General features: G+C 36.6%; 1 protein-coding gene across 1 annotated transcript in view; it reads left to right on the top strand.

Moving 5' to 3' along the window:
• The window catches only part of LOC136686209 (Schwann cell myelin protein-like), a 126,601-nt gene that overhangs the window by 32,381 nt on the left and 81,091 nt on the right, over window positions 1-13,129 (top strand). The window lies entirely within an intron of this gene.

The following is a 13,129-nucleotide window of genomic DNA, read 5'->3' as shown; positions in this document are numbered from 1 at the left end:
GGAACCTGGAGGTTGTAGGTTCGATTCCCGCTCTGGGTGACTGTCTGTGAGGAGTTGTTGTGTTCTCCCCGTGTCCGCGTGGGTTTCCTCCGGGTGCTCCGGTTTCCTCCCACAGTCCAAAAACACACGTTGCAGGTGGATTGGCGACTCGAAAGTGTGTGTGAGTGTGTGAGTGAATGTGTGTGTGTCTGTGTTGCCCTGTGAAGGACTGGCGTCCCCTCCAGGGTGTATTCCCACCTTGCGCCTGATGATTCCAGGTAGGCTCTGGACCCCCCCGCGACCCTAAATTGGACAAGCGGTTACAGATAATGGATGGATGGATGGATTATACTATGAACAGATTAATATAAAATGGAAATTAACCTAAAGACTCAGATTTTGCAAGAAAAAATAGAAAGTTGCTCATCACTTTATGCCAAATTTCACAAGAGAACTGTCAGATATTTCAAAGACAACACTTTCAGTGCATAACTGCAAACAATTTAGGTCTTTGCCATCTACTACTTTCTTTCGTTTATTAATGTTTACTGCACATTGTTGTCTTTATCTTTCAAGCAATAAATAATTAATTCCATTCAACTTTTTTAGCATGTGCCTAAGATTTTTCCACAGTAGGGTATATATGTGCTTGTATTGAGAAATGTTCATCTATACAAAGACCAAAAAGTGTTTTGTAAGACGTGACAGAGGTTTATTTATTAAATTAATTGATTTTATAGTATTACTTCATCATCATCATGATGTTACATTTTAAAATTATTCACTTCACATCTCAGTGGTTTTATTGTTAGTTCCTGATAAATGTATACTGTGACTGTCTATGAGGAGCTTGCTGTGTTCTCCTTGTGTCTGCATGGACCTCCTGTGGGTGCTCCAGTTTCCTCTCACAGTCCAAAAACAGTGAATTGGTGACTCGAAAGTGTCTGTGGGTGTGAATGAATGTGTGCGTGTGTGTTGGCCTTTGTAGGACTGGTGCCCCCTCCAGGATGTGTTCTTGTTTTGCGCCCAGTGATTCTGGATAGGCACTGGATCCACCACGACCTGAAGGAAGCACTAGTAAAAATAAATTTCATCACAATTCACAGTGTGTAGAGGTATAAATTTGCCTATTTCCTGCAGAGATCTTTGAGACCACAGAGGAAGGAACTGACTTTATTGATGAAAAAGCTTCTATGCAGTATGAAGAGAATGCCCTCTCATTAAGATGAAAATAAACTCCCTGAGAAGTAAACTTTGCTGTGTTCAATACAAAGTAATGAATAACAAACAACCTGCAGTTAGACTGCTGTTAAGACCCACATGGCTAAACCGAGTGCATTACAAAGTTTGATACATAAAATAACATCATGGCAGACTAAGGACCTTAAAGGAGCAATCTGTAGCATATATACGGTACTAAATAATAAAATGACCAGTATGTATTATTATAGATGAAGGAAACAGTCTAAGTTACTGGCATCCCTTAGAGCAGTGCTGCAGCTCTTCTATGAGGAGGCCCATTCTAGAGCGGAGCCCTATTTTGTTTTGGCCTGAGATCCTGCCCTCTGTCCAATCACAGTGCAGTACACCACCCCAGGTTACCAGATGAAACACAAAGTGTGCTACAGCCATGCAAGTGAACAAGAGAACAGAGATAACTTCAGATTTTAACAGGCATAAAAACATTGGCATCCTTTTAAAAAGCTCCATGACCAGAGGCCAAGTAAAATGAAGAAATACTAGTGATATGTTTGAAAGATGTAGGCCATTAAATGTTCTGTTAAAATGTCTTTTAAAGTTAAGATGTATTCATGGATAAAAATTGTAAACTGTTGAGTGGTTTGTGTGTTTTAGATTACTGAGTAATGATCAATGCAGTGACGAAAGACAGTTTAGGGATGCAAACTCCATTGTTTGTGTGTTTTAAGTTAATAAAATGCGTATTCAGAGCAAACAAGGGATGTAAACTCCATGGATTGAGGGTGTTACATGGATGAAGTAAGTAACATGGGCAGATTAAGGGATGTAAGTGTTATTGTTTGTTTGTTTTAAACCAATAAAATTAACGATTGCTCCAGTATTAGAGTCATAAACTGACCCATGTACAGTGGAACTTGATGTTGGAATATGAAAATGTGAATGATTAATAATCATCTGCCTCTTAAGATTCACATTTAAGGGAAAAGGGAAGAACCGATAAGGAAGTTGAATCATTGGTGAAACTTTAAAAGAAACTGGCAGCTCATTCAACTTTTGCCCTTTGTCAGTGTAGGTATATGTTTCAGTGACGTGATGTACACTGTGTAAATAGGCTGTTTATGGCACATTAGCTGTAACAGTCCAAAGTTCTAAACTTGTCTTTGTGTACGTTCTGTTTTCCCCAACCTGGCAACCCATGGGCTTTATGTCTGTGGAGGGGGCAGAAACAACGCATGCTCTTAATTCCTTTCAGGCTGGCTGATCAGAGTACTCAGAGTGCATTGACACAATCTTGAATTTTTTATTTTAAATGTAAAACTTTTACTTTTATCTGATTAAATGTATTCTTGATTTTTCTAACTTTGCCAACAAAATATTTGAAAACAAACAACAGCAAAACAGATGCTTGTCTCCTACTCTTCCCAGAAACCTAAGTAAGTAAGTGTTGCACAGAACAGTGTGCTGAGCTGTTCTGGAAAAGTGTCTTCCCTTGTCAGACAAAAAAATAGGTGCTGCACAGACCTGTACACTCTCCAGCAAAAATAGAATACGCACGTAACAAGTAATCACACAGAATGTAAACTACAAGTGGAGTCATAAAGGTAGGCAACAGAAAATGTTGGAGGAGTCAGTAAAGGCCTCTTCAGAGAGAGGCTTCCAGAGACATTTTTAGAACACTAACTCTTCTGCAAATCTGTCACATAGTCATTCATTTTGAAGGCTCAGACCATGGAAACTACTTCAGAGGGTTCTAGTTCAGCGTGTAGTGAATTGCTGTATGCTGCTATAATCTAGTCATGTAAAATTCAATTAATTCACTGTAAAATTCCAACTGTTTTCATTAATTTACTAGTAATTGCTAGCTTTGTACCCCATTTAAGTGAAGTTAGTTTACTGTATGCAGAAATGCAGGAATTGAATTAGGGGTCATGCTTTCTGATTTTCCACTAACCATGCATGAACAGAGAAGTCTATTTCTAAAAACTTTCGGGCCCATATACAGTTGAGGCACACCACGAACAGACACACATCCACACCCACACACACAGACACACATCCACACCCACACACACAGACACATACACGCACATACACTGTAAAAAGTGGGACTGGGGTCAATTAATATTTAGTTAAAAACTAATAGTAACTTGCACTTAATAAAAAGACTTTATGTAGTTTGAAATCAAATTGAGCTAAATTCAACAAATTTGAACAGTTAGCAATTTATTAATAAATAAATATTAGTATTAATTGTCACCGCGACCCTGAAATGGAGAAGCAGAAAAGAAAATGATGATGATGATAGTATTAATTGCAATTTACACAATTTTGGCTGAATAAAATTAGCTGGGATATGATGAATAGAATTTATTCATATTTTATCAGTAACACCAAAGATCCAGAAAATGTAATAGATCTTACTCATTGGGAGGTCTTTTATTTTAATCACACACTTCCACCCAACGCATTTTGAAACTCGTGAACACCAGCATTCTTGGGTTCTCAACGTCCTCGGACTTCCCAAAGTGAACAGCTCTTAAATTATTAATAGGGAAAGAACAATTTTTATCTAAAATTGTGTATTTTGTTTGAGGCGCTCTTAAATGTGGGGACACGCAGTTCTAAACTCCGCATTTTTTAAGGTGGATCGGTGTGTTTGAGGGGGAAAACGACAGTTATTTGTATGTGGATGAATTTTAACTTGTCTGTAAGTTTTTAATTCACTGACTGAATTACCAGAGACACTCATATGTAACTCGAGGTGTTTAGTTTGTAGCACCTTCGCTAATGCAGTTAGCCGTCTCCGGAGTTTGGAGGCATTACCACATTAAGTGATCCGAAACAGCAAAACCATGGAGCAGGAATAGAGTAACCTTCATTTCTGTTCGTTGTTTTCAATGTTTAGAGTACTTTTCGCTGTCTAAAAAACACCAGATGCCTCTGCTATGTGCAGGGAGAGAGAGGCCTAGGTAACGGACTGAGGCGGTTTATTTACAAACACTGGTGCTTCGTAAACACAAGACCAGTTTCAAGCACAGACTGGAGAGTTAGCAGATGGTGAGGAACAACGCTTGATTAAAAAACAAAGTGTTTTTGTGATTACAGTCCTGAATTACAGTTTTAAGAAGCTGATGTTGTGCTTTCTGTAGTTTGCATGTTGTTTCATGTGTCTGTTGACGGTATAATGAAGCCATGACACGACGCTCAGTCTCTGTGAGAGTTCAAACGGTCATTGCAGCAGTAGCTCACTCTCACTTACTACATAGAGCTGCGTTTGAACTCAGAGTTCAGCAAATTAGAGAAACACTGTGCACCACCAAGTCAGAGGCAACGACTCGTCTGTTTACTAAACATTTAACATTTTACGTATTATGTTTGTATTCCTTACTCAATATATCCGAATGCCTGTTTTCATAATATTGTGCAGGAACACCTAGCTACATTTGTTTTTATTTTTAATCTCTTTGGTTTTCTGCTAAGTTTAAAAAAAAAATCTATTTCCCAATCGCATTTTCTCTTTTCGCGCCATATACCCGATTGTTTCTGTTAAAGTAGACCATTCAGATCACTCTGAATTTTTACTGCTGATGTTATTTCTGTGTCAGAAACGGTGTTATATTCACTGTTTAATTACATTAATTTGTGTTTCGGACATTTTGTAGTGTTCAAAAACAGGCTGTAGCTGATATGGTTCCCAGTTTACTTTTTGCTGTGAATCTGAAACGTAAAACCAAATTCGAGCGTGACTTGAGGGCACTACTATAAACAATATAATTAGTATTTATTAAAAGCAAGAAATTCCAATTCCAATCATTTCTATAAAGTTGTATGACCTGTGTCCAGGTTTTTAGAGGTGAAGGACAGGGAGCTGTGAGAAGCTTTATTCTCCAATTACAGGTTGGAGGAGCCTCACCGATTTTTGCCTCAGTTACTGAACAGTGAGCCAGGGTTTGCAGCTGCCAATTTTAGCCAGATTAGCTCACTTATAAACATTAGATATTCATTCATTCATTCATTATCTGTAACCCTTATCCAGTTCAGGGTCGCGGTGGGTCCAGAGCCTACCTGGAATCATTGGGCGCAAGGCGGGAATACACCCTGGAGGGGGCGCCAGTCCTTCACAGGGCAACACAGACACACACACACACACACCTACAGACACTTTTGAGTCACCAATCCACCTACCAGCATGTGTTTTTGGACTGTGGGAGGAAACCGGAGCACCCAGAGGAAACCCACACGGACACGGGGAGAACACACCAATTCCTCACAGACAGTCACCCGGAGCGGGAATAGAAACCACTCACTGTCTACAGTCTGGTTTAAATTATTTGACTACAGCAAGGTTATGTGTGTTTATATTTTATGTACACAATGTATTTCAAATACAAGATATCAAATTTTGTTAACAATTATACCCAGTTAATCTAATTGGGACTCAGGATGCACCTGCAAATAGATGAATAGAAAAGACCAACACCAAAACATTACACTTTCCTATGAAGTTAAAACTAATTTTCATCTATTTGCAGGTGCATCCTGAATTCTAATTAAATTGATCTGGTAATAAATGAGTGCAGTCTCAAAACATTGTTGCGATTTAAGTGCACCAACAAGTTTTGACCTTGCATCACATCCCCAAAATATATTCTGCCTGTGATCCTTGTTGTAGTTGTATCAATGTTCAATTTTTGTATGAATAAATTTAGCAAGAGTTGAATAAATGTTTACCTGGTATTATTTTTATGCATATTGATCTGCTGACTCAAACATGGCACAAAAAGGACATATTAAGTAGATTTAAAATAAAAAAAATTATGGCAACAAAGTGCCACGTGATACTATTGAATAGATGTAAAGTTACTATAATTAGTAAATAGAAACAAGCTTTCTCCAGAAACCTATTACATGCTACTCAATTTTTGCAAGATATTTAGTAAATGTAAATCAATACTTGCAAGATATTTAGTAAATATTAATTAAGTTTACGCAGATAAATAGTCCTTTCCTACTCAATATTTTTGAGCTATATTAATTCAAATTTAGGCATGTTATTACTAAATCCAACACATTTTAACTGTGCATTTTATTAACATTAACATAATTTTCTTGCTTAAACTTAGTTTATTCAATGAATGTTACTTAAAAGTCTGAAAAATTAGAATCTACTCAATAATATTACGTGTCACTTTGTTGCCATAATTTAAAAAAAAAATTTTTTAGAATTTGTTGTTTCTTTAAATCTAATACTTTATGAAATGTAATCTTTAGGAGACAGATCCAAGAGCTTCGGGCTAGAAATGAAAATGGGTAAGATAATTCCCATACAGTATTCACACCATTAATTCACACCGTGGACACTATACTGTATATGGCACAGTGGTGTAACAGGAAGTGTTACTGTCATGCAGCTCCAGGGTCCTGGGGTTGTGGGTTTGAGCCTTGCTCTGTCGCTCTGTGAAGGAATGGCTCCCCGGCCTTGTGCCCAGTTATTCTGGATAAGTCTTGCAGATAATGAAAGAATAGTTCAATTGTGTTTGTATTCAGTTGCAAAAATCTTCTCAGAGTCCATTATTCTCTGCATTGCATCCAAATATGGGCAAAACAAACCAGTTCACAAAACCAAAAAATAATCACAAAAAATAAATATGGTGCAGAACTTGGAAATATTTTAAGTCTAATTTTGTCTGTCAAGCAGGAGTTGGGTGTTTCAAATTAATGCAGAAACCACTTCTCGTTTTTTGTAAGCTGAAAACCACACAGCATTGTATTTTCTTTATCTGTGTATTCTGCTTTTTAGTTTAGATTCTGTTCTTCTATGTCATGTTTGAATTTGACCCTCTTAATTTCACCCAAAGCTGCACTGGAAATTTTATGTATAGTAATATAACATAATACGTCTTATAAATTATTATTTTTATTTAATTTCTATATGAACTCATTTGTTCATATTTATTCCTGTATTATACATAGTGCATTGTTGAGCAGGATCAAACACACTTGAAGAAATGCAAAAGCTAATGTACGTACTGGGTCACAAAGGACTTACTGATTAACTTGTCTTATAAGTAAATAAGACATTGGTGAATAACCAGCCAGCTTCAGGATCATCCAGCATGGGCTCTGACACACATAATGTTACTGCTAAGTTGGACAAAGTTACGTCAAGGTGGAAAACACAGCAGTGACACTGAGTTATTTATCCTACTGGTATTCTAGTGACACTGTGCACAGAAATCGGAACAGAATTCCAACAATCTATAGAATCACGATTTTTCTTTACCTACAGCAAAATAAATTTTACATTTGACAATTTCTTGATCAGTAGATGACAAGTATCTTATCGCTTCATAAAAGAAAACGGAGTGTGTCTACTTTGTTACTGACAGTGAGCGAATGCAGACACACTGATTCTGAGGAGTCTGGACAGTCCTGTGGCACTGTGGTCAACCATTAGTTGTATAATATCAGTTGGGCTGCTATATTCAAACCAGTAATGGGCACAAATAATTTAAAAGTAAATGCAGCAGTAGCATTAGTAATTGAGATTTCATTTGTTGATGATCCCATAGCGGCTCTATTTAAATGAACTGTATGAGTTTCTGAAACAATATACAATTTTATAACTAAGTACCGAATGTATACTTTATTTTTTTCTCAAACCAGATGACTGTAATTTTTTTGTGTCCACAGAGTGTTCAGTCGTATCTCCAGAATCTCCCGCAGGTGAGCATGTTCTGTCTATTTAAAGAAATTGTTTAGCAGTTTTGTAGGATGTCAGAACCTATACTTGTGCTGGATACTTTTGATGACCCTTTTTTTGGTTTGTTTTATTTTGTACTCCTTAGGATCAGGTCAGTGGATTGAATTTCTCTTGGAGAAGACCTGGAGAAGGGAACATGTCTAACTATGAAATAGTTTAAGTATACTTGCCAAAAAAGTTAAACATTAGTGAGATTACAAGATGTGTGTGAGCTCACTCTCCACAGTATAAACTGGTTTAACTTCCATTCTGACAATGCAGTCCTATGCTAGCAGGCAGCATGATGGGGAAAGCCAGGTTAGGACCACACTAGGGCAGAACTGCAGTAAACGGGCTTCAGCACTGATCAGGGCAGGACATTGAAGAGACAACAAGGCAGATCTTTGAGAAAAGGCTTTATCTTATGGGTTGTCTTTTCTAATGTAAGAGACAGAGAATAGGCTAGTGTGTTGTGAGTTCAGGTGACCACTCAAGCTGCCTGCATTCTGAATTAATTAAAGCTTATTTAATGCCTTGTTTGAACTCCCGGCAAGAAGAGCATTGATGTAGTTGAGCCTTGAGGTTAGGAATGGATGCACTAGTTCCTCAGTATCTTATAAATATAGTGTGTGTCAAAGTTTGTTTTTTATTGCTTCAGTGGAAGAGGGCAGGGTTGATTATATTTTATAATAATAATAATAATGATTATTATTACTTAGTTCATGTATAATTATGAATAAAATATTATTAATAATAACAACAACAATAATATTACTATTATTATTTATTCATGTATGTATTATCAATATGTTAACGGCCTATTTTTACTGTTACAGGAGTTATCGAAGGGATCAGCCTGCAGCACAAACGACCTCTAGGTAGGTGTATATTCTTTATATTCTTTATGTATATTCTTTGAAGGGAAAATGTACTTTGGCCTGAATACTTTTGAATTAGTGAAAGATGACCACTGGTACCCACATGTCTGCGTTGTACGATAATCTACGTTTCTGAAATGGCATTGACCAAAAAGACAGAAATTTAAAAACACATATCTCAACATGAAAATTGTCTGTTTTAGCAGTATTTACTAGATTTTTTGTATTTAGCTGTGTGTCAAATTAATGACTGGCATGTTCAATGTTTGAATAGCAGTATTCTCACAAAGAAACAATAATACGTCTGTTCTCACAGGCCAAACAACTCTATACACACTGTGTCAATGAGCACAGGATTCTCCAAACCTCGCTTTCCATCTCCAAAGAGGTAGAGCACAGTACAGTTACAGTATGAACTGACAGTCACAGGAATGTAACTGGTTTTGAAATATTTCGTTTTAAAACAGAGAAATTACCACATGCAAAGAGTTAAATCTTTCCCTAATTCTCTGTTCTTTTCTCTCCCCTTAGTGAACACAAATACTACAGCAAATCAAAGGATTCATGTTCAGCAGTAAGTCATTTCACGCACTGCACATTTGATCTGGCAAGGCCATTAAGCATACTTGGTATTAACTTGGGGCCCAAAACATGTGGGAACCAGAAAACCACCCAGCAATTTCTCAGCTACATGTAAATCATCACTGTCACAAAAAATCTTTATTAATTTGTTAATATTTATTTTACTAAATCGTATTATGAAATTAATATAATCCTTTTCTGTATTCATTTTGATGACTGGTTAAGTCACAGGCTCATTTGATGACTCTATGACACCATTAATTCATTGAAATAAAAACAGCCCCACATCATCAGACAGTGGTAGTTACATGTTAGCAAATGTATCTGAGACACTCTCACAGCTGTAATGTGGCTGGAATGACATTTGACCCATCTCTGTGCTATCATTTGATGCAAATTTGCATCACATATCAATCTCCTTTTATTTTAAATTAAGATTTTAAGGTTTATTTTACATTCTGTACAATGCCTTTACGCTGTATTCTAAAAACTTCATACTGTACCATAAACCAGTACAGCTCCTCCATGTTTGCCTGCTCTGACTACCAGAAATGTCTTTGGAAAAAATACATGTGCAATACCCTAGGTCTGTTTTTGGAAGAGCTACAAAATCTTAGTATTTGGTTTAACTTGAATGGAAGATAATGCAATCTCAGAGGAAGCTGCAGAGTTTATAATACATAAAATATAGGAATTTACATTTTATAAATGTAATAATTTAAAAATAATTTTGATGAAGTATATTCCTGTACACTTATGTTATGACTGCTGACTCTGAAGTTGCTACAGAATGTTATAAAATGCTTGAATAATAATGTTGTGTCTTTCTACTTCTTCTTCAAATGCAGCAATCAAATGTGCAAAATGTACTTCTTTAGAATCTGCCTCATAAGCAGCTGGATTTGTATAATAGGCTGCAGCTTCCTCTAAGGCAGCAGTCGTAACCCAAATGTGGAGGAAAGTACTTCAGAATCTGTCTCAGATGTAGCAGAGCATTTTGCAGCTTTTTCAGAGGCACCGAGTTACATTATCCTCCATTTAAGCAAAACAAAATACTGAAACATTTGCAACACTTCTAACAAATTATGAAACAGTGTACAGTATATTGCACATTTCTGACATTCAGAGAAGGCAAACCATGACGGTTTAGGCAGAGATTTATTGGTTTATGGCACAGTATTTGAAAATCTCCCCTCAATACATCTGTTGGCTGGTGTCTAGTTATGTACCTTCTGCCTCCAGAACCATATTGAGTAGTGATTTTGCACAAATGCTTGTACACAATAATGTCTATATTTCTTTTTCTTTTATTCACAGGGCTATGACGAGGATGATTACACCAACCTGGCTGATCTGAATGTTTATGGGAATGTTTGATGAAGAATGCAGCGATTATCAGACCACTTTGTGATGTTTCGAGTTTATTTTGTACGGATTTATATTCATTCGAGTAAGAGATGCAACACAAATAGCAGTGACCACTTCAATAAAATGTAAAAAAAAAAAAATATATATATATATATATATATATATATATATATATATATATATATATATATATATATATATATATATATATATATATATACATATATATATACCAGTCAAATGTTTGGACATGCCCACTTAGCCCTATTCCACAAATGACTAATGAGAAGATGGGTCCAAACTTTTGACTGATACTGTGTGTGTACATATACATATATATATACGGATTTAAAAGGACTCACTGCAGGTAAAATGAAAAAAATCAAGCCAGAATTCACACTCGAGTTGTTTAATGAAACAAATACGTAAGAGAATTTTTTTATTGTCTCAAAAATTAGCAGCTATTACAAAATACATGTTTTTATTTCTGCTGCAACATGAGAAGAGGGGCTACTGATCATGGACGTCTGCTTTTCAATGTTTTAAACCTCAACATAATTTGTATTTCAGTGTTTTGTTATTTTTGTTTCTGTGCTTGTGAACATATTTGTATGAACATGCTTGGCACTTGACACTCTGTACTTCCTTGTCAATATAAAGAGGGCTATCTCCTATAATACTCCCAAATAACTTTTGATATTGATTGACAAACCATGTTTTTTGATTACTTGTGTTTTTAGTGTACCAGATGGTACCATTTTACAGTGACTCCGAAATGGACTCAAGGGACTCAAGTGGAAAAGTATAGATGAGATGAGATGTCACCAAGTCATCAGGCTAACACTGTGGCAGAGAATAACACATGCAAATATTATACAATATTAAAAACAAACTTAACAATTCTCTTATAACCTTGGTTGTTTCACTTGGTTGTTTCACACCACAAGTTAGTAAAATTAAGAAATGATCTGAGTGACACGGGATATGTACATATTTTGCATATTGTAGAGCTCTGCTGAACACAGCTTCTCATTTTACCAGTTTCATTTCTTTCTGTCTGTAGATTTATAATTTTTTTATCTCCATACTTTTGGTTCTAAAGCTTATCAAAGTGATAAACGGGTTTGGATATAGATATACTTGTGCGATGTAAAACCAATATATATTAATTGAAACCCGCAATATGAATTCCTTAGTTTGATTTCATCAAAATGCTTCACAATAATCTCATACGTATTCCTCATTTCCATAATTGCATTTCAGACCAACATTAAAGCCACATTTACAATGTAATGAGGTACATGAGCTACTACATCGTCTGTTAGTTCAGCCATATTTTACATAGCACTTTTCCACCAACAAGGAAACGGAAGAGTACCGGTTCATGAACTAAATTTGGAACTGTTTAGCACGCTTCCACTGACAAAAACTGGTTTGCGAACTGGAAACATTAGTTCCCAGCTGGAACCAAAGAAGAGCAGCTTCATCCGTGGGCATGTCGAGGTTCAGTAACTCAAGAAAGAGCTCAGAGATTCAAACACAGCGTTATCACCCAGTGGACCCGAATGGGGTCATTTACAAAGATTAATATAAATAAATTATAGGAAATAAATATGTTTCTCTGCTGTTCACAAGCTCAGCAGGAGGATTTGTAATTCTGCAACATTTACACAGTATTATATCTCACAGAGAGAGGAGAACTGCTGAATTAATCTTATTTCCCCTGAGTGTGTGTCTTTGCCTGAAATATTGTAAAGGGGAAGGGGTGGGGAGACATTTTGTGGAATTAGTGTGTTAAAATCAACATATCATCTAGTATTTATTTTTAAATAAAATGAACAAGAAAAACACTAATGCCGGTGTTATATATTATGAACAAAACTTTGTACTCCTTTTTACATTTCTGCATTTATTACCTGCCCTCCATATTTTCTGTACAACGAAATCACATAGTAAAAAGCACATGTAAACACATGTAGACATTGATATGAAGCACCAAAGCAGGCGGCGCACACACCCACACCCACATTCACTCACACCTATGGACACTTTTGAGTTGCCAATCCACCAACCAATGTGTGTTTTGGACCATGGGAGGAAACCGGAGCATCTAGAGGAAACCCATGTGGACATGGGGAGAACACACCAAACCCCTCACCAACAATCACCTGGAGTGGTACTTGAACCCACAACCTCCCTGGAGCTGTGTGACTGAGTACCCAAACCACCTACTGTATCATTGACTCTTCACAGGGGTCATCAGGTAGCTACCTCCCCTTGTTGGTGTTTTGCTAAATTAAGCCCACGACACCTCCAGAAGACTCAAAAATGAAGTCTGGCATCCCAGATCCACCCCCGTCCAAGCCAGCTTTACTGTCCT

Source organism: Hoplias malabaricus, chromosome 1 (genome assembly GCF_029633855.1).
Source record: "Hoplias malabaricus isolate fHopMal1 chromosome 1, fHopMal1.hap1, whole genome shotgun sequence".
NCBI classification, from domain to species: Eukaryota; Metazoa; Chordata; class Actinopteri; order Characiformes; family Erythrinidae; genus Hoplias; species Hoplias malabaricus.
This window is presented reverse-complemented; position numbering and strand designations above follow the sequence as displayed.